Below are 19,228 nucleotides of genomic sequence, written 5' to 3'. Positions count from 1 at the left end.
TGTAGGATTGAAACGTCGCTTTTGTATTGGAATTGAATAAACCACCATTTTCTTCATTGGAGTGCCGCATATCTTCTTTTGCTATATATATATATATATATATATATATATACATATATATATATATATATATATATATATATATATATATATATATATATATATATACACTACCGTTCAAAAGTTTGGGGTCACCCAGACAATTTTGTGTTTTCCATGAAAACTCACACTTACAGTGAAGGAAATAAGTATCTGATCCCTTGCTGATTTTGTAAGTTTGCCCACTGTCAAAGTCATGAACAGTCTAGGATTTTTAGGCTAGGTTAATTTTACCAGTGAGAGATAGATTATATATAAAAAAAAAAAGAAAATCACATAGTCAAAATTATATACATTTATTTGCATTGTGCACAGAGAAATAAGTATTTGATCCCCTACCAACCATTAAGAATTCAACCTCCTCCAGACCAGTTACACGCTCCAAATCAACTTGGTGCCTGCATTAAAGACAGCTGTCTTAAATGGTCACCTGTATAAAAGACTCCTGTCCACAGACTCAATTAATTAGTCTGACTCTAACCTCTACAACGTGGGCAAAACTAAAGAGCTTTCTAAGGATGTCAGGGACAAGATCATAGACCTGCACAAGGCTGGAATGGGCTACAAAACCATAAGTAAGATGCTGGGTGAGAAGGAGACAACTGTTGGTGCAATAGTAAGAGAATGGAAGACATACAAAATGGCTGTCAATCGACATCGATCTGGGGCTCCATGCAAAATCTCACCTCGTGGGGTATCCTAAATCCTGAGGAAGGTGAGAGCTCAGCCGAAAACTACACGGGGGGAACTTATTAATGATCTCAAGGCAGCTGGGACCACAGTCACCAAAAAAAAGATTGGTAACACATTACGCCGTAATGGATTAAAATCCTGCAGTGCCCGCAAGGTCCCCCTGCTCAAGAAGGCACATGTACAGGCCCGTCTGAAGTTTGCAAATTAACATCTGGATGATTCTGAGAGTGATTGGGAGAAGGTGCTGTGGTCAGATGAGACTAAAATTGAGCTCTTTGGCATTAACTCAACTCGCCGTGTTTGGAGGAAGAGAAATGCTGCCTATGACCCAATGAACACCGTCCCCACTGTCAAGCATGGAGGTGGAAACATTATGTTTTGGGGGTGTTTCTCTGCTAAGGGCACAGGACTACTTCACCGCATCAATGGGAGAATGGATGGAGCCATGTACCGTCAAATCCTGAGTGACAACCTGCTTCCCTCCACCAGGACACTAAAAATGGCTCGTGGCTGGGTCTTCAGGCAGGACAATGACCCGAAACATACAGCCAAGGCAACAAAGGAGTGGCTTAAAAAGAAGCACTTTAAGGTCATGGAGTGGCCTAGCCAGTCTCCAGACCTTAATTCCATCGAAAACTTATGGAGGGAGCTGAAGATCCGAGTTGCCAAGTGACAGCCTCGAAATCTTAATGATTTACAGATGATCTGCAAAGAGGAGTGGGCCAAAATTCCATCTAACATGTGTGCAAACCTCATCATCAACTACAAAAAACGTCTGACTGCTGTGCTTGCCAACAAGGGTTTTGCCAGCAAGTATTAAGTCTTGTTTGCCAAAGGGATCAAATACATATTTCTCTGTGCACAATGCAAATAAATATATATAATTTTCACTATGTGATTTTCTTTTTTTTTTTTCTATAATCTATCTCTCACTGGTAAAATTAACCTAGCCTAAAAATTCTAGACTGTTCATGTCTTTGACAGTGGGCAAACTTACAAAATCAGCAAGGGATCAAATACTTATTTCCTTCACTGTATATTTATCAAATGAGTTGCAAAATGACTTGAAAATATAGTCAAGACATTGACAAGGTTAGAAATAATGATTTTTATTTTAAATAATAATTTTCTCCTTCAAACTTTGCTTTCGTCAAAGAATGCTCCATTTGCAGCAATTACAGCATTGCAGACCTTTGGCATTCTAGCTGTTCATTTGCTGAGGTAATAGGGAGAAATTTCACCCCATGCTTCCAGAAGCCCCTCCCACAAGTTCGATTGGCTTGATGGGCACTTCTTGCGTACCATACGGTCAAGCTGCTCCCACAACAGCTCTATGGGGTTGAGATCTGGTGACTGCGCTGGCCACTCCATTACAGATAGAATACCAGCTGCCTGGTTCTTCCCTAAATAGTTTTTGCATGATTTGGAGGTGTGCTTTGGGTCATTGTCCTGTTGTAGGATGAAATTGGCTCCAATCAAGCGCTGTCCACAGGGTATGGCATGGCGTTGCAAAATGGAGTGATAGCCTTCCTTATTCAAAATCCCTTTTACCTTGTACAAATCTCCCACTTTACCAGCAGCAAAGCAACCCCAGACCATCCCATTATCTCCACCATGCTTGACAGATGGCGTCAGGCACTCTTCCAGCATCTTTTCAGTTGTTCTGCGTCTCACAAATGTTTTTCTGTGTGATCCAAACACCTCAAACTTCGATTCGTCTGTCCATAACACTTTTTTCCAATCTGCCTCTGTCTAATGTCTGTGTGCTTTTGCCCATATTAATCTTTTCCTTCTATTAGCCAGTCTCAGATATGGCTTTTTCTTTGCCACTCTGCCCTGAAGGCCAGCATCCCGGAGTCGTCTCTTCACTGTAGACGTTGACACTGGCGTTTTGCGGGTACTATTTACTGAAGCTGCCAGTTGAGGACCTGTGAGGCGTCTATTTCTCAAACTAGAGACTCTAATGTACTTGTCTTGTTGCTCAGTTGTGCAGCGGGGCCTCCCACTTCTCTTTCTACTCTGGTTAGAGCCTGTTTGTGCTATCCTCTGAAGGGAGTAGTACACTCCGTTTCTTGGCAATTTCTCGCATAGAATAGCCTTCATTTCTAAGAACAAGAATAGACTGTCGAGTTTCACATGAAAGCTCTCTTTTTCTAGCCATTTTGAGAGTTTAATCGAACCCACAAATGTAATGCTCCAGATTCTCAACTAGCTCAAAGGAAGGTCAGTTTTATAGCTCCTCTAAACAGCAAAACTGTTTACAGCGGTGCTAACAGAATTGCACAAGGGTTTTCAAGTGTTTTCTAATCATCCATTCGCCTTCTAACACAGTTAGCAAACACATTGTACCATTAGAACACTGGAGTGATGGTTGCTGGAAATGGGCCTATACACCTATGTAGATATTGCATTAAAAACCACGTTTTAAATGGTACCCGTCTGTACCTGACACGTGGGGCGGCGGGGGGATCCATGTCTAATATTTGGTGGAGTTGCCCCTCCTTGCGAAGCTTATGGGACACAATTCTTAAAATCATATTGGAAGTTATGGGGGTTTCGGTCCATAGCTCCCCAGAGGCGACCCTTTTATTTATGTTCCCTATGCCCCTGTCCATCTACAAGCGCTCTCTTATTAGGCACCTTCTGCAGGCGGCTAAAGCGATCATCCCCCGCAAGTGAAGGGCAGTAGCTCCTCCACTTTTGGAGGACTGGTTTCAGGAGATTGCATTGATACAGCGTATGGAACGCCACTTGGCTCAGACCCCGGCTGCCTCTGCACAATATACAAATACGTGGTCCCCGTGGCTTCAGTTTCTCTCTTCCCCCACCTACCACACTGTGGTGGCTTTAGGTCCAGCACTCATCCCTTCTCATGTGATTGAATCTGAGAAGGGACTGCATGCGAGTGTAAAGGAGAAGGCTGGTTTGCTTGGCTAGCTCAGGTATTTGTTATGTGCATAGCGGGTTTTTTTTTTATTTTTTTTTTTTTTTTTTTACTTTTAGGTCTTCATGAGTATCCGGAGATGGAGCCCAGGCTCACCACAACCTACCCTAGTCTCTTCCCTGCTTTGTTTGTCTCATATGCTATTCTTTCCCTCTCTCCGTTGTGTCTACTCTGAATGGTCTTTGCTCCCTGTGGGGGTGCTCCCATACTTTGGCCATTGCATCTCAGGTTCTACAGGACATTGACGTATTGCACATTGTTTGGTTCTCCTCACCATTGCTTTTTCCGTCCTACTCCTTCCCATTGTGTTGTCCAGATGGCTGTAGTGGTGGGGGATCCTCTTGGGTCGTGATGTTTACCATTTTTGTTTGGGCTGCGCCCTATTTGCCAGGTTATATTATGGAGACACATTTTCTATGTATGTTTTTGTATGTGTTTGTATTAAAACTAATAAAAACTTTGAATTGAAAAAAAAAAACAGACGTTTGCAGCTAGAATAGTCATTTACCACATTAACAATGTATAGAGTGTATTTCTGATTAATTTATCTTAATTTATGTTATCTTCATTGAAAAAAACTGTGCTTTTCTTTCAAAAATAAGGACATTTCTAAGTGACCCTAAACTTTTGAACGGTAGTGTATATATATATATATATAAATATATATAGTGGAAGATTAGCATCAAGAAAGGTAGGCACAATGGGCTCAGAACAGAGAGACAGTGACACAATGGATAAAGTTCAAAAACACAGCTAAGTTCACACTACTGTAAGTATACGTTTACCTCTCTTCTGTCAGAGGAAGAGAGGATCGAAACATTAAACAGAAAGAAATGGTTCAGTTAGAATTACCATTTTTAATTCTTTTGTTTCAGTTACTTTCTATTTGTCTCCATTTGCTAGGCTTACATTGACGGAAGCAAAAGTGCAGGCTTCAGAACTTTTGTTTCTGTTCAAAAAAACCTGAAACCTAGCGAACGGAGACAAACGGAAAGCAACTGAAACAAAAGAATTACCATTGAAATCAATGATAATTCTAACGGAACCGTTGCTTTTTGTTTAATCTTTCGATCCTCTCTTCCTCTGACGGAAGGGAGGTAATCGAATACTAACGCTAGTGTGAAAGAAGCCTAATCTGGGTTTATTTTAGTATCCAGAAAATAAATAACCTTTACAGTTTAGGCAAAACAGAAAATAAATCTAACTAAACAAGCAATAGTTCTAACTTTACTGGGGCCACTCTAAATGACATTGGCAGTGTCACTTATTACTCACAGTTTCTTAGTAGATAAGGCCCCATGCACACGACCATAGTTTGCATCTGTAATTACGGAGCAGGTAATCACGGATGAAATTGCAGACTCGTTCATTTCTATTGGCCACGGACACCTTTCAGTATATTTATGGATGTGTGTCCGGGCTGTGGAAATGATCCATAAAATATAGAACATGTCCTATTCTTGTCCGTAATTACAGCACGGACTCGCCCATGGAAGTCTATGGGCGCTTCCGCCATTGCGGACAGCTACGTATGTGCATCCGTATTTGCAGAACCATATTTTCAGACAGTAAAAACCCTTACAGTCGTGTAAGTAAGGCCTAAATCAGTAGCGATCTGCCCCAGACACACATCCCCAATAACACTGTGAATGCACCTTGCTTTATACACATGCTGCAGGTGCAGCTATATAACTCGCAGCATAGTCCTTAGGGTCCATTCACATGTTGTGGTTGAGGTGCGGTTACAACCAAATCGAAAAACGCATGTATTTTCACAGCGATTTTGTGCGCTTTTGAAGCGGTTGCATTTTTTTTTACTACAACCGCATCGAAAAACGCACCAAATCGCAGTAAAAACACACAGATTTTTTTTTATTCAGCTCTAACAGCACCTCAAAAGCTACGTGTAAATCAGGGGTCTCAAACTCGGCCGGGTAAGTGGGCCGCATATAGAAAAAATGGGAAGTTGACGGGCCGCATTACTTTCAAATTTGATATAATACAAAATTATTGTTAATTGAACTACTATAACACTATATTACTAGAATAATAATACTACATTACTATAAAATGAATACTACATTACTATAATAATACTGCTAGGTTTAAAATTTGAGATATTTCTCCACGTGCTTATTTCAACAATCCAGCTTTCCAGTTTAAGCGTCGCTAAATGCAGTCCGGCGGCTCAGTTAGCACACATGTCAAGATTGGGCAGCCCCTTTTTAGATAGTGTCGCAGTGCCCTCTGTGGATGCTGCCGCAGTGCCCTCTGTGGATGCTGCCGCAGTGCCCTCTGTGGATGCTGCCGCAGTGCCGTCTGTGGATGCTGCCGCAGTGCCCTCTGTGGATGCTGCAGCAGTGCCCTCTGTGGATGCTGCCGCAGTGCCCTCTGTGGATAATGCAACACACCCCTAGATAAGGCCACAGTGCCCTCTGTAGATAAGGCCACAGTGCCCTCTGTAGATAAGGCCACAGTGCCTTCTGTAGATAAGGCCACAGTGCCCTCTGTAGATAAGGCCACAGTGCCCTCTGTAGATAATGCCAGTGTCCTCTTCAGATACTGTCACACACCCACTTGTAGATAACGCCACAGTGCCCTCTGTAGAGGCTGCCACAGTGCCCTCTGTAGAGGCTGCCACAGTGCCATCTGTAGAGGCTGCCATAGTGCCCTCTGTAGAGGCTGCCACAGTGCCCTCTGTAGAGGCTGCCCCAGTGCCCTCTGTAGAGGCTGCCCCAGTGCCCTCTGTAGAGGCTGCCCCAGTGATGTCAGGGGCTTGCCCAGAGATGGAGTCCCAGGCAGAGCGCGAGTAGGCTCTTCCTGGGACTCCAGCTGTGCTCCTGACATCACTGGGACTCCTGCTCTGGGGAAGCCCCTCACATCATTGTCGATGTATGGACAGCGATGTCAGAGGCTTCCCCAGAGTCCTGGAGCAGAGCCGATAATAGCGCTCTGCCCGGGACTCCGCTCTGGGGAAGACCCTGACACACTGTCCATATATGGGCAGCGATGTCAGGGAATTCCACAGAGTCCCAGAGCAGAGCCAATACTAGCGCTCTGCCCGGGACTCCGCTCTGGGGAAGACCCTGACACACTGTCCATATATGGGCAGATATGTCAGGGAATTCCGCAGCGTCCCGGAGCAGAGCCTATACTAGCGCTCTGCCCGGGACTCCGCTATGGGGAAGACCCTGACACACTGTCCACATATGGGCAGCGATGTCAGCGAATTCCACAGAGTCCCGGAGCAGAGCCTGTACTAGCGCTCTGCCCGGGACTCCGGCTCTGGGGAAGCCCCAGACATCGCTGTTCATATGTGGACAGCGATGTCAGGGAATTCCACAGAGTCCAGGAGCAGAGCCGACACCAGCGCTCTGCTCCGCTCTGAGCAAGACCTTGACACACTGTCCATATATGGGCAGCGATGTCAGGGAATTCCACAGAGTCGCGGAGCAGAGCCGACACCAGCGCTCTGCTCGGGACTCCGGCTCTGGGGAAGCCCCAGACATCGCTGTTCATATGTGGAAAGCGATGTCAGGGAATTCCAGAGTCTCGGAGCAGAGCCGACACCAGCGCTCTGCTCGGGACTCCGGCTCTGGGGAAGCCCCAGACATCGCTGTTCATATGTGGACAGCGATGTCAGGGAATTCCAGAGTCTAGGAGCAGAGCCGATACTAGCGGCTCTGTGTCCCGCGGGCCGCAGATGACAGCCCCAGGGGCCGCATGCGGCCCGCGTGCTTGAGACCCCTGGTGTAAATGAACCTGTAAAGGATCTGCCAGGCACTGCTTCAGGGTTAACTCCCAGAATTAATCAGTCAACACCTGAGTGTACATCCCTGAGACAGACACCAGCTTCCTCCACTCAGGCTGGCAGGCTTAGGAGTGGGAGAGCCTATCGCAACCTGGCCAGACTCAGCTAGCTCCCGCCCTCGGTCTATTTAAGCCTGCTCTTCCTGTCCATCTGTGCTTGTGAATTCTTTCCTTGAGGTTTCCTGGCCCAGCTACAGCTCCTGCTACTTTTTGATCCTGCTCCATACAGACCCCGGCTTACCGACTACTCTTCTGCTTTTCGCTTTGTACCTCGCACTCTCCTGGCTTGACTCGGCTCGTTCACTACTCTGTTGCTCACGGTGTTTCCGCGAGCAACTGCCCATTTCCCTTGCTTGTGTTCCCTTGTTTGTTTGTCGTGTTTGTCATGCACTTACTGAGCGCAGGGACCGCCGCCCAGTTGTACCCCGTCGTCTAGGGCGGGTCGTTGCAAGTAGGCAGGGACAGAGTGGCGGGTAGATTAGGGCTCACTTGTCCGTTTCCCTACCCCCCCCCACCATTACAAATTCACAAGCCCTATACCTAGTCTACCCTGGTCCCTGACACCATTATGGAACCCCGTGAAACCCTGGCTCAGCAAATGCAGGGTCTCTCCCTACAGGTCCAGGCCCTGGCTCAGAGGGTCAACCAGCCTGATGCTACCTTGGTAGTTCCCCTCACCGCACCCCTTGAACCCCACCTCAAGTTGCCCGACCGGTTCTCAGGTGACCGGAGGGCTTTTCTCTCCTTTCGGGAGAGTTGTAAGCTTTACTTTCGCTTAAAGCCTCACTCCTCAGGTTCTGAGAGCCAGCGGGTGGGTATAATTATGTCCCGGCTCCAGGAAGGGCCCCAAGAGTGGGCCTTCTCCTTGGCTCCTGGCGCCCCTGAACTTTCCTCCGTTGATTGTTTCTTTTCTGCCCTCGGACTTATTTATGACGAGACTGACAGAACTGCCTTTGCCGAGAGTCAGCTGGTGACCTTACGTCAGGGTAAGAGACCTGTTGAGGAGTATTGCTCTGACTTTCGGAAGTGGTGCCTAGCTTCTCGGTGGAATGACCCTGCCTTAAGGTGCCAGTTTAGGTTGGGTCTGTCGAACGCCCTGAAAGACCTGCTAGTTAGTTATCCCTCTTCTGACTCCTTAGACCAGGTTATGGCTTTAGTGGTACGACTTGACCGACGTCTCAGGGAACGACAACATGAACGTTTATGTGTTTTTTCCTCCGACTCCCCCATGATGCCTCCCGAAGTCCCGTTGCTTCATTTCTCCCCCTAAGGAGGTGAATACGCTACCCGAGTTTGTTCAGGACTTCGCTGATGTTTTCTCTAAAGAGGCCTCCGAAGTATTACCGCCTCATAGAGAATACGATTGCGCTATCGAATTGGTACCAGGAGCTAAGCTTCCTAAGGGTAGGATATTTAACCTTTCTTGTCCCGAACGTGAAGCCATGAGGGAGTATATCCAGGAATCCCTGGCCAAGGGTTACATTCGTCCCTCTTCTTCTCCGGTAGGTGCTGGCTTCTTCTTCGTAGGGAAGAAGGATGGGGGTCTTAGGCCATGCATTGACTACCGTGGCCTGAATAAGGTCACGGTAAGGAACCAGTATCCCCTTCCTTTGATTCCTGATCTCTTTAATCAGGTTCAGGGGGCCCAATGGTTCTCTAAATTGGATCTACGGGGGGCGTATAACCTTATTCGCATCAAAGAGGGGGATGAGTGGAAGACTGCGTTTAACACGCCCGAAGGCCATTTCGAATACCTCGTCATGCCCTTTGGGTTGTGCAATGCCCCTGCGGTCTTCCAGAACTTCATAAATGAGATTTTGAGAAATTACCTGGGGATATTTCTTGTAGTGTACCTTGATGACATATTGGTGTTTTCCAGGGACTGGTCCTCCCACATAGAGCATGTCAGGAAAGTGCTCCAGGTCCTTCGAGAAAACAAACTGTTTGCCAAAATCGAAAAATGTGTATTTGGGGTACAGGAGATACCATTTTTAGGTCAAATCCTCACTCCTCATGAATTCCGCATGGACCCTGCCAAGGTTCAGGCTGTGGCTGAATGGGTCCAACCTGCCTCCCTGAAAGCGCTACAGTGTTTTTTGGGGTTCGCTAACTATTACAGGAGATTTATTGCTAACTTCTCGGTCGTCGCTAAGCCTCTTACGGACCTCACTCGCAAGGGTGCTGATGTCCTCCATTGGCCCCCTGAGGCCGTCCAGGCTTTTGAGACCCTCAAGAAGTGCTTTATCTCGGCCCCCGTGCTGGTTCAGCCCAACCAAAGGGAGCCATTTATTGTGGAGATTGACGCGTCCGAGGTGGGAGTGGGGGCTGTCTTGTCCCAGGGTACCAGCTCCCTCACCCATCTCCGCCCCTGTGCTTACTTTTCTAGGAAGTTTTCGCCCACGGAGTGTAACTATGATATTGGCAACCGCGAACTTTTAGCCATTAAATGGGCATTTGAAGAGTGGCGCCACTTCCTGGAGGGGGCTAGGCACCAGGTAACGGTCCTTACCGACCACAAGAATCTGGTTTTCCTAGAATCTGCCCGGAGGCTAAACCCGAGACAAGCTCGATGGGCGTTGTTTTTTACCAGATTCAATTTTTTGGTTACCTATAGGGCCGGGTCTAAAAATATTAAGGCGGATGCACTGTCGCGTAGCTTCATGGCCAGCCCTCCTTCGGAGGAAGATCCTGTTTGTATTTTGCCTCCAGGTATAGTCATTTCCTCTATCGAGTCCGATTTAGTCTCTGAAATTGCTGCTGATCAAGGTTCAGCTCCTGGGAACCTTCCTGAGAACAAGCTGTTTGTTCCCCTGCAATTCCGGCTAAGGGTACTTAGGGAAAATCACGACTCCGCACTATCTGGCCATCCAGGCATCCTGGGTACCAAACACCTCATTACCAGAAATTATTGGTGGCCTGGTTTGCCTAAAGACGTTAAGGCCTACGTCGCCGCCTGTGAGGTTTGTGCCAGGTCCAAGACTCCCAGGTCCCGACCAGCGGGCTTACTGCGTTCGTTGCCCATTCCCCAGAGACCTTGGACACATATCTCCATGGATTTTATCACCGATTTGCCTCCATCCCAAGGCAAGTCGGTGGTGTGGGTGGTGGTAGACCGCTTCAGTAAAATGTGCCACTTTGTGCCCCTCAAGAAACTACCCAACGCCAAGACGTTGGCTACCTTGTTTATCAAACACATCCTGCGTCTCCATGGGGTCCCCGTCAATATTGTTTCTGACAGAGGGGTACAATTTGTTTCATTGTTTTGGAGAGCCTTCTGTAATAAGTTGGGGATTGATCTGTCCTTCTCCTCTGCCTTCCATCCTGAAACCAATGGCCAAACGGAGAGGACTAATCAGTCTCTAGAACAATACTTAAGATGTTTTGTCTCTGACTGTCAATTTGATTGGGTTTCTTTCATTCCCCTCGCCGAATTTTCCCTTAATAACCGGGTCAGTAACTCGTCAGGGGTCTCTCCCTTTTTCTGTAATTTTGGGTTTAATCCACGGTTCTCCTCCGTTTCACCTGGTAGTTCCAACAATCCCGAGGTGGAGGTCGTTCATCGGGATCTGTGCACAGTCTGGGCCCAGGTTCAGAAGAACCTAGAGGCGTCCCAGAGCATACAGAAGGCTCAGGCCGATAGAAGACGTTCTGCTAACCCCCTGTTTGTGGTCGGGGATCTGGTGTGGTTGTCATCCAGGAACTTGCGTCTCAAGGTTCCGTCCAAAAAGTTTGCTCCCCGGTTTATTGGGCCGTATAAGGTCATTGAGGTCCTCAGTCCTGTCTCTTTCCGGCTGGAGTTACCCCCGTCTTTTCGTATACACAACGTGTTTCATGCCTCCCTCCTGAAACGCTGCTCCCCGTCCTTGGCCCCCTCGAGGAAACCTCCTGTTCCCGTCCTCACCCCTGAGGGGGTGGAATTTGAGGTGGCCAGGATCGTGGACAGCAAGATGGTCCAAGGCTCCCTCCAGTACCTGGTCCATTGGAGAGGATACGGGCCCGAGGAGAGGACTTGGGTACCCGCCCGGGATGTTCACGCTGGGGTATTGGTCAGGAGGTTCCACCTGCGTTTCCCCAGTAAGCCAGGTCCACTTAGAAAGGGTCCGGTGGCCCCTCATAAAAGGGGGGGTACTGTAAAGGATCTGCCAGGCACTGCTTCAGGGTTAACTCCCAGAATTAATCAGTCAACACCTGAGTGTACATCCCTGAGACAGACACCAGCTTCCTCCACTCAGGCTGGCAGGCTTAGGAGTGGGAGAGCCTATCGCAACCTGGCCAGACTCAGCTAGCTCCCGCCCTCGGTCTATTTAAGCCTGCTCTTCCTGTCCATCTGTGCTTGTGAATTCTTTCCTTGAGGTTTCCTGGCCCAGCTACAGCTCCTGCTACTTTTTGATCCTGCTCCATACAGACCCCGGCTTACCGACTACTCTTCTGCTTTTCGCTTTGTACCTCGCACTCTCCTGGCTTGACTCGGCTCGTTCACTACTCTGTTGCTCACGGTGTTTCCGCGAGCAACTGCCCATTTCCCTTGCTTGTGTTCCCTTGTTTGTTTGTCGTGTTTGTCATGCACTTACTGAGCGCAGGGACCGCCGCCCAGTTGTACCCCGTCGTCTAGGGCGGGTCGTTGCAAGTAGGCAGGGACAGAGTGGCGGGTAGATTAGGGCTCACTTGTCCGTTTCCCTACCCCCCCCCCACCATTACAGAACCCTTATCAGGCTGAAAATGTCACGTTGTGGTTCAAATGCATTTTTGACGCAAATCTTTTTTAAATTGTGGCAAAAAAAACGCATTTTAACCGCAATGGGAATTCTCAACCTAACTGAGACAGACTAGGATGGATTATTTCCACAGACAAAAGACCCAATTCTATTTTTAACTTTTTTTTTTTGCCTTTTGATATTGCCACTTGGATTGTTGCTTAGCAACCTACCCCACCAGTTAATAAAACAGTAGAGATGGTTTGCTAGCCTTCTGACTTATTGAGAAATCTGGGAAGCATTTATTTCTGTTTTAATATCTAGAAACTGGCAGAATTCTGTGCAAATTCAGTTACAGGGGACAGAGCCACGTTACTCAAAACAAGTGTGGAGTTAAATGAGAAAGAACAGGCTTAAAGTGTAACTATCATTGTTTTGCATAAATTAGAATATGTTAAACTTATTATTATATCTTCCATGAGCAAGCTTGTTCCTAATATTTGGAAACCCCCTTTTGAACAGTTCAGGAGAAAACTTTAAAGAGGCTCTGTCATCACATTATAAGTGGCCTATCTTGTACATGATGTGATCGGCGCTGTAATGTAGATTATAGCAGTGTTTTCTATTTAGAAAAACGATCTATTTTCACCAAGTTATGACCTATTTTAGCTTTATGCTAATGACTTTCTTAATGCCCAACTGGGCGTGTTTTTACTTTTGACCAAGTGGGCGTTGTAAAGAGAAGTGTATGACGCTAACCAATCAGTGTCATACACTTCTCTCCATTCATTTACTCTGCACATCGTGATCTTGCGTTGTTACACTTCTCTTCACAACGCCCACTTAGTCAAAAGTAAATACACGCCCAGTTGTCTATTAAGAAAGTCATTAGCATAAAGCTAAAATAGGTCATAACTTGGTGAAAATAGATAGTTTTTCTAAATAAAAAAAACACTGCTGTAATCTACGTTACGGGGCAGGGCACTTATAATGTGGTGACACAGCCTCTTTAAGTTTGGGAGCAGTATAAATCCCTCTAAAGTGAGTCCCTTCTAGTGGCATTCTATCATTTAAAGTGGTTTTTATATGACGGCTCATCCTTATGATAGGCCATTAATGTATGATTAGCAGTATGAAGGGGCAGCGGCACTCTCTTCATTAAAGAGACACTCCAGTGTTTGTTTTTTTTATTGTGGCCCCCGTTTGTAAAGTACACCCAGTAAAAGGTGGGGCAGGTCATCCTCTTATCGGGTGCTTTGTTGCTGAAATATCCTGGCTGCAATTATGTCACGTCACCGCACTGTGACCTGCCGATTCCTACAGCATCTGCTGTGTGTACCTGAAGTCTCTTTCACTATGAATTCCTATGAGCTTTCATAAGCATACAATTGTCCAAAATGTTTTGGTAAGCTTAAGCCTAGGCCAACCCCTGAAAAGCAAGACTATAGCATTTTCTCTCCTCCACCAAACTCTACAGTTGGCACAATGCAGTCAGGCATGTAACGTTCTCCTGGCATTTACCAAACCCTGACTCATCCATCAGACTGCCAGATAGAGAAGCGTGATTCATCACTCCACAGAACATGTTTCCACTGCTCCAGAGACCAGTGGCGGCCTACTTTGCACCACTCCATCCGATCCTTGGCATTGTGCTTGGTGATGTAAGGTTTGTATGCAGCTGCTCGGCTCCATGACATGACGGGGCACAGTTTTTGTGGTGACGTTAATGTCAGAGGAGGTTTGGAAGTCTCCAGTTACTGAGTCAGAAGAGGGTTGGTGACTTTTATGCCCTATGCGCCTCAGCACTCGGCGACCACGCTCTGTATCTTTACATGGTCTGCCACTTCGTGGCTAAGTTGCTGTGGTTCCTAAACACTTCCAATTTGCAATAATACCACTCACAGTTTATGGTGAAATATCTAGGAGAGAAGAAATTTCATGAACTGACTTGTTATAACGGTGGCAAGTGGCGGATTAAGTACACCATAGGTCCTTGTCTGTTTCACAAACTTGGGCCCCCCTTCCTCACCGCTGCTCTGCTGTGTCTATAGTTAACACCATCTTTTTGTGTGAGCATTGACAAATGGGTGTTACGATTCCTCTTGTCAAATGGCTGTGTCCCTACGTACTGACAGTCGCCAACCATCGCTGACTGTATCACACTGTGTAGGGACACATCCTCTTGACAATGGGAATGGTAACACGAATTTGTCTATTAGTCCTGGGTACGCAAAGACTTTATGTGGAATACAAGGATATCCTACAACAGACATGCCAGGAGAGGTGACAGATTCTCTATAGATCCAGTGACTCACAAGTGACGTCTTCTCTGATGGGAGTCATTCTCTTTTCTTCTACATCTGACACAGACCGGTATGGCGACTTCTCCTGATGAGACATCTTTGCTCCTCACTTCTGCAGCCATTTCCAGACTCTATAGAAATACAAAAATGCGGACACCAAGGCCGAGGACCATAAATTAAAGGGGTCTGGGCACGGACCATTTTTTCATACTGGTGACCTATAGATGTGCCCGGAAAACCCCTTTTACTCAGACTAATAAATCAGAATACATACAGATCCCAGACCTTCTGAACTATTGCAGTCCCCCAGACCAGAGCCCCCTAAACAAATACAGACACCAGAACAAGCACCCTGAATAAATACAGACCCAAGAACAAGCACCCTATATAAACACAGACCCCAGAACAAGCACCCTAAATACAGTCCTCGGACTAGACCACTAAATACAGACCCCAGACCTGGCCTCCAAAACTAATAATGACCCCAGACCTGACTCCCTAAACTAATACTGACCGAAGACCAGACCCCCTAAACTAATACAGACCCCAGACCAGTCCCCCTAAATACAGACCCCATAAACTAATATACGCCACACCAGACCTCTAAATACAGATGTAATGACAGGGAAACAGACAAGTGAGCCCTATTCTACCCGCCACTCAGTCCCTGCCTACTTGCAACGACCCGCCCTAGGCGATAGGGTACAACTGGGCGACGGTCCCTACGCTCAATAAGTGTACGACAGACAACAAGACAAGGAAACACAGAACAAAGGGAAACGGGGCAGTTGCCCACGGCAACACCGTGAGCAACAAGAGTAGTAAACGAGCCGAGTCAAACCAGGAGAGTACGAGGTGCCAAACGTAGAGCAGGAGAGTAGTGAACAAGCCGAGTCAAACCAGGAGTGTACGAGGTACCAAAACGCAGAGCAGAAGAATAGTCAGTAAGCCAGGGTCAAGTAGTACAAAAAGCTGCAGCGGGGCCAGGAAACCAACAGAGAAGAATCACAAGCAAGGAGGAACAGGAAAGGCAGAGGGCGGGAGCTAGCTCCGTTTGGCCAGGCTGTGATAGGCTCTCCCACTCCTAAGCCTGCCATCCTGAGTGGTGGAAGAAGGAGTCAGTCTCACAGACATAGAAGCAGGTGCAGACTGATTACCTATGGGCGTGGATACCGAAGCTGTGCCTGGCAGATCCTTAACAGTACCCCCCTTTTTATGAGGGGCCACCGGACAGTTTCTAGATGGACCTGGTTTATTGGGGAAACGAAGGTGGAACCTCCTGAACAATACCCCAGCGTGAACATCCCGGGCGGGTACCCAAGTCCTCTCCTCAGGCCCGTATCCTCTCCAATGGACCAGGTACTGGAGGGAGCCTTGGACCATCTTGCTGTCCACAATCTTGGCCACCTCGAATTCTACTCCCTCAGGGGTGAGAACGGGGACAGGAGGTTTCCTCGAGGGAGCCAAGGACGGGGAGCAGCGTTTAAGGAGGGAGGCATGAAACACGTCGTGTACTCGAAAAGATGGGGGCAACTCCAGTCGGAAGGAGACAGGATTGAGGACTTCAATGACCTTGTACGGCCCTATAAACCGGGGCGCAAACTTCTTGGACGGGACTTTAAGGCGCAAGTTTTTTGACGATAGCCACACCAGATCCCCGACCATAAACAAGGGGTTAGCAGAACGTCTTCTATCTGCCTGAGTTTTTTGTATGCTCTGGGACGCCTCTAGGTTCTTCTGAACCTGGGCCCAAACTGTGCACAGTTCCCGATGAACGACCTCTACCTCGGGATTGTTGGAACTACCAGGTGAAACGGAGAACCGTGGATTAAACCCAAAATTACAGAAAAAGGGGGAGACCCCTGACGAGTTACTGACCCGGTTATTAAGGGAAAATTCGGCGAGGGGAATGAATGAGACCCAATCATATTGACAGCCAGAGATAAAACACCTTAAATATTGTTCTGGAGACTGATTAGTCATCTCGGTTTGGCCATTAGTTTCAGGATGGAAGGCAGAGGAGAAAGACAGATCAATCTCCAACTTTTTACAGAAGGCTCTCCAAAACAAAGAAACAAATTGTGCCCCTCTGTCAGAAACAATATTGACAGGGACCCCATGGAGACGCAGGATGTGTTTGACTAACAAGGTAGCTAACGTCTTAGCATTGGGTAGTTTTTTGAGGGGCACAAAGTGGCACATCTTACTGAAGCGGTCTACTACAACCAACACCACCGACTTGCCTTGAGATGGAGGCAAATCGGTGATAAAATCCACGGAGATATGGGTCCAAGGTCTCTGGGGAATGGGCAAAGAACGTAGTAAGCCCTCTGGTCGGGACCTGGAAGTCTTGGACCTAGCACAAACCTCACAAGTGGCGACGTAGGCCTTAACGTCTTTAGGCAACCCAGGCCACCAATAGTTTCTGGCAATGAGGTGCTTGGTACCCAGGATGCCTGGATGACCAGATAGTGCGGAGTCATGATTTTCCCTAAGTACCCTTAGCCGGAATTGCAGGGGAACAAACAGCTTGTTCTCAGGAAGGTTCCCGGGAGCTGAACCTTGATCAGCAGCAATTTCAGAGACTAAATCAGACTCAATAGAGGAAATGATTATAACTGGAGGCAAAATACAAGCAGGATCTTCCTCCGAAGGAGGGCTGGCCATAAAGCTACGCGACAGTGCATCAGCCTTAATATTTTTAGACCCAGCCCTATAGGTAACCCAAAAATGTAATCTGGTAAAAAAATAACGCCCATCGAGCTTGTCTCGGGTTTAGCCTCCGGGCCGATTCTAGGAAAACCAGATTCTTGTGGTCGGTAAGGACCGTTACCTGGTGCCTAGCCCCCTCCAGGAAGTGGCGCCACTCTTCAAATGCCCATTTAATGGCTAAGAGTTCGCGGTTGCCAATATCATAGTTACTCTCAGTGGGCGAAAACTTCCTGGAGAAGTAGGCACAGGGACGGAGATAGGTGAGGGACCTGGTACCCTGGGACAAGACAGCCCCCACTCCCACCTCGGACGCGTCAACCTCCACGATAAATGGCTACATTTGGTTGGGCTGAACCAACACCGGGGCCGAGATAAAGCACTTCTTAAGGACCTCAAAAGCCTGGACAGCCTCAGGGGGCCAGCGGAGGAGATCAGCACCCTTGCGAGTGAGGTCCGTAAGAGGCTTAGCGATGACCGAGAAGTTAGCAATAAATCTCCTGTAATAATTAGCGAACCCCAAGAAACACTGTAACGCCTTCAGGGAGGCAGGTTGGACCCATTCCGCCACAGCCTGGACCTTGGCGGGGTCCATGCGGAATTCATGAGGAGTGAGGATTTGACCCAAAAATGGTATCTCCTGCACCCCAAACACACATTTTTCGGTCTTCGCAAACAGTTTGTTTTCCCGAAGGACCTGGAGCACCTTCCTGACATGTTCAATGTGGGAGGACCAGTCCTTGGAAAACACCAGTATGTCATCAAGGTACACTACAAGAAATACCCCCAGGTAATCTCTTAAAATCTCATTTATGAAATTCTGGAAGACCGCGGGAGCATTGCACAACCCGCAGTCTTCCACTCATCCCCCTCTTGATGCGGATAAGGTTATACGCCCCCCGTAGATCAAACTTAGAGAACCATTGGGCCCCCTGAACCTGATTAAAGAGATCAGGAATCAAAGGAAGGGGATACTGGTTCCTTACAGTGACCTTATTCAAGTTACGGTAGTCAATGCATGGCCTAAGACCACCATCCTTCTTCCCTACGAAGAAGAAGCCAGCACCTACTGGAGAAGTAGAGGGGCGAATGTAACCCTTGGCCAGGCATTCCTGGATATACTCTCTCATGGCTTCACGTTCGGGACAAGAGAGATTAAATATCCTACCCTTAGGGAGCTTAGCTCCTGGTACCAAATCGATAGCGCAATCGTATTCTCTATGAGGAGGTAACACTTCGGAGGCCTCCTTAGAGAAAACATCAGCAGGTCTCTAATCAGTAACAAGAACTGCAGACATAAAGTCACATGACCTTTAGTTCTGCAGGTCATTTGCAGGACATACACAATGCTGTTTTGTCGCGGTTTTTGCTGCGATTCGCTGCAAAATAGCGGCAAAAACGCATTTTACTTGGGCCCCGGGCAGGCCACCCAAAATGCCCAATGATGATCTGCCATTGACGGTGGCATCCTATTATAGCACCATGCTCAAATTCAGTGAGCTCTTTAGAACGACCATTCTTTTACAAATGTTTGTAAAGGGAAAAGGCGGACTGCATAGCTAGGTGCTGGATTTTATACACTTGTGACAATGGTACTGAATGAAATACCTGAAGTTAATGATTAAGATGTGTGTCCCAATACACCATATAGTGTATCTCTACAGCCAGGCCTACCATCAGGGAAGTGCTAGTATTGCCATCAGGGACTCGGACACTAAGCTAAATAAAGGAGCCCGCTAGTTGCCATTGCCACCTGTTGCTGTAACTTCTAGTACGGCCCCATGTGTAGTTACTGGAGAAAGGAATGGGCCCTCCAAGGTAATGGGGCCCATTGCCTTCTCTAAGGTAACTACCGCTGGGATCTTGTTCACTAGGTTCTGACGCTGCAAACAAGGTGCTGATGCTGTATCGTTGGCGTCAGGACCGTGTTTGCGCAGACGCACAAAACGCCCTGATGCTGGCCAGCTTCAGGACCC

The sequence above is a fragment of the Rhinoderma darwinii genome, chromosome 3 (assembly GCF_050947455.1).
Source record: "Rhinoderma darwinii isolate aRhiDar2 chromosome 3, aRhiDar2.hap1, whole genome shotgun sequence".
In the NCBI taxonomy this organism is placed as follows: domain Eukaryota; kingdom Metazoa; phylum Chordata; class Amphibia; order Anura; family Rhinodermatidae; genus Rhinoderma; species Rhinoderma darwinii.
The sequence above is the reverse complement of the archived record's forward strand: the minus strand, read 5'-3'. Positions refer to the sequence as shown.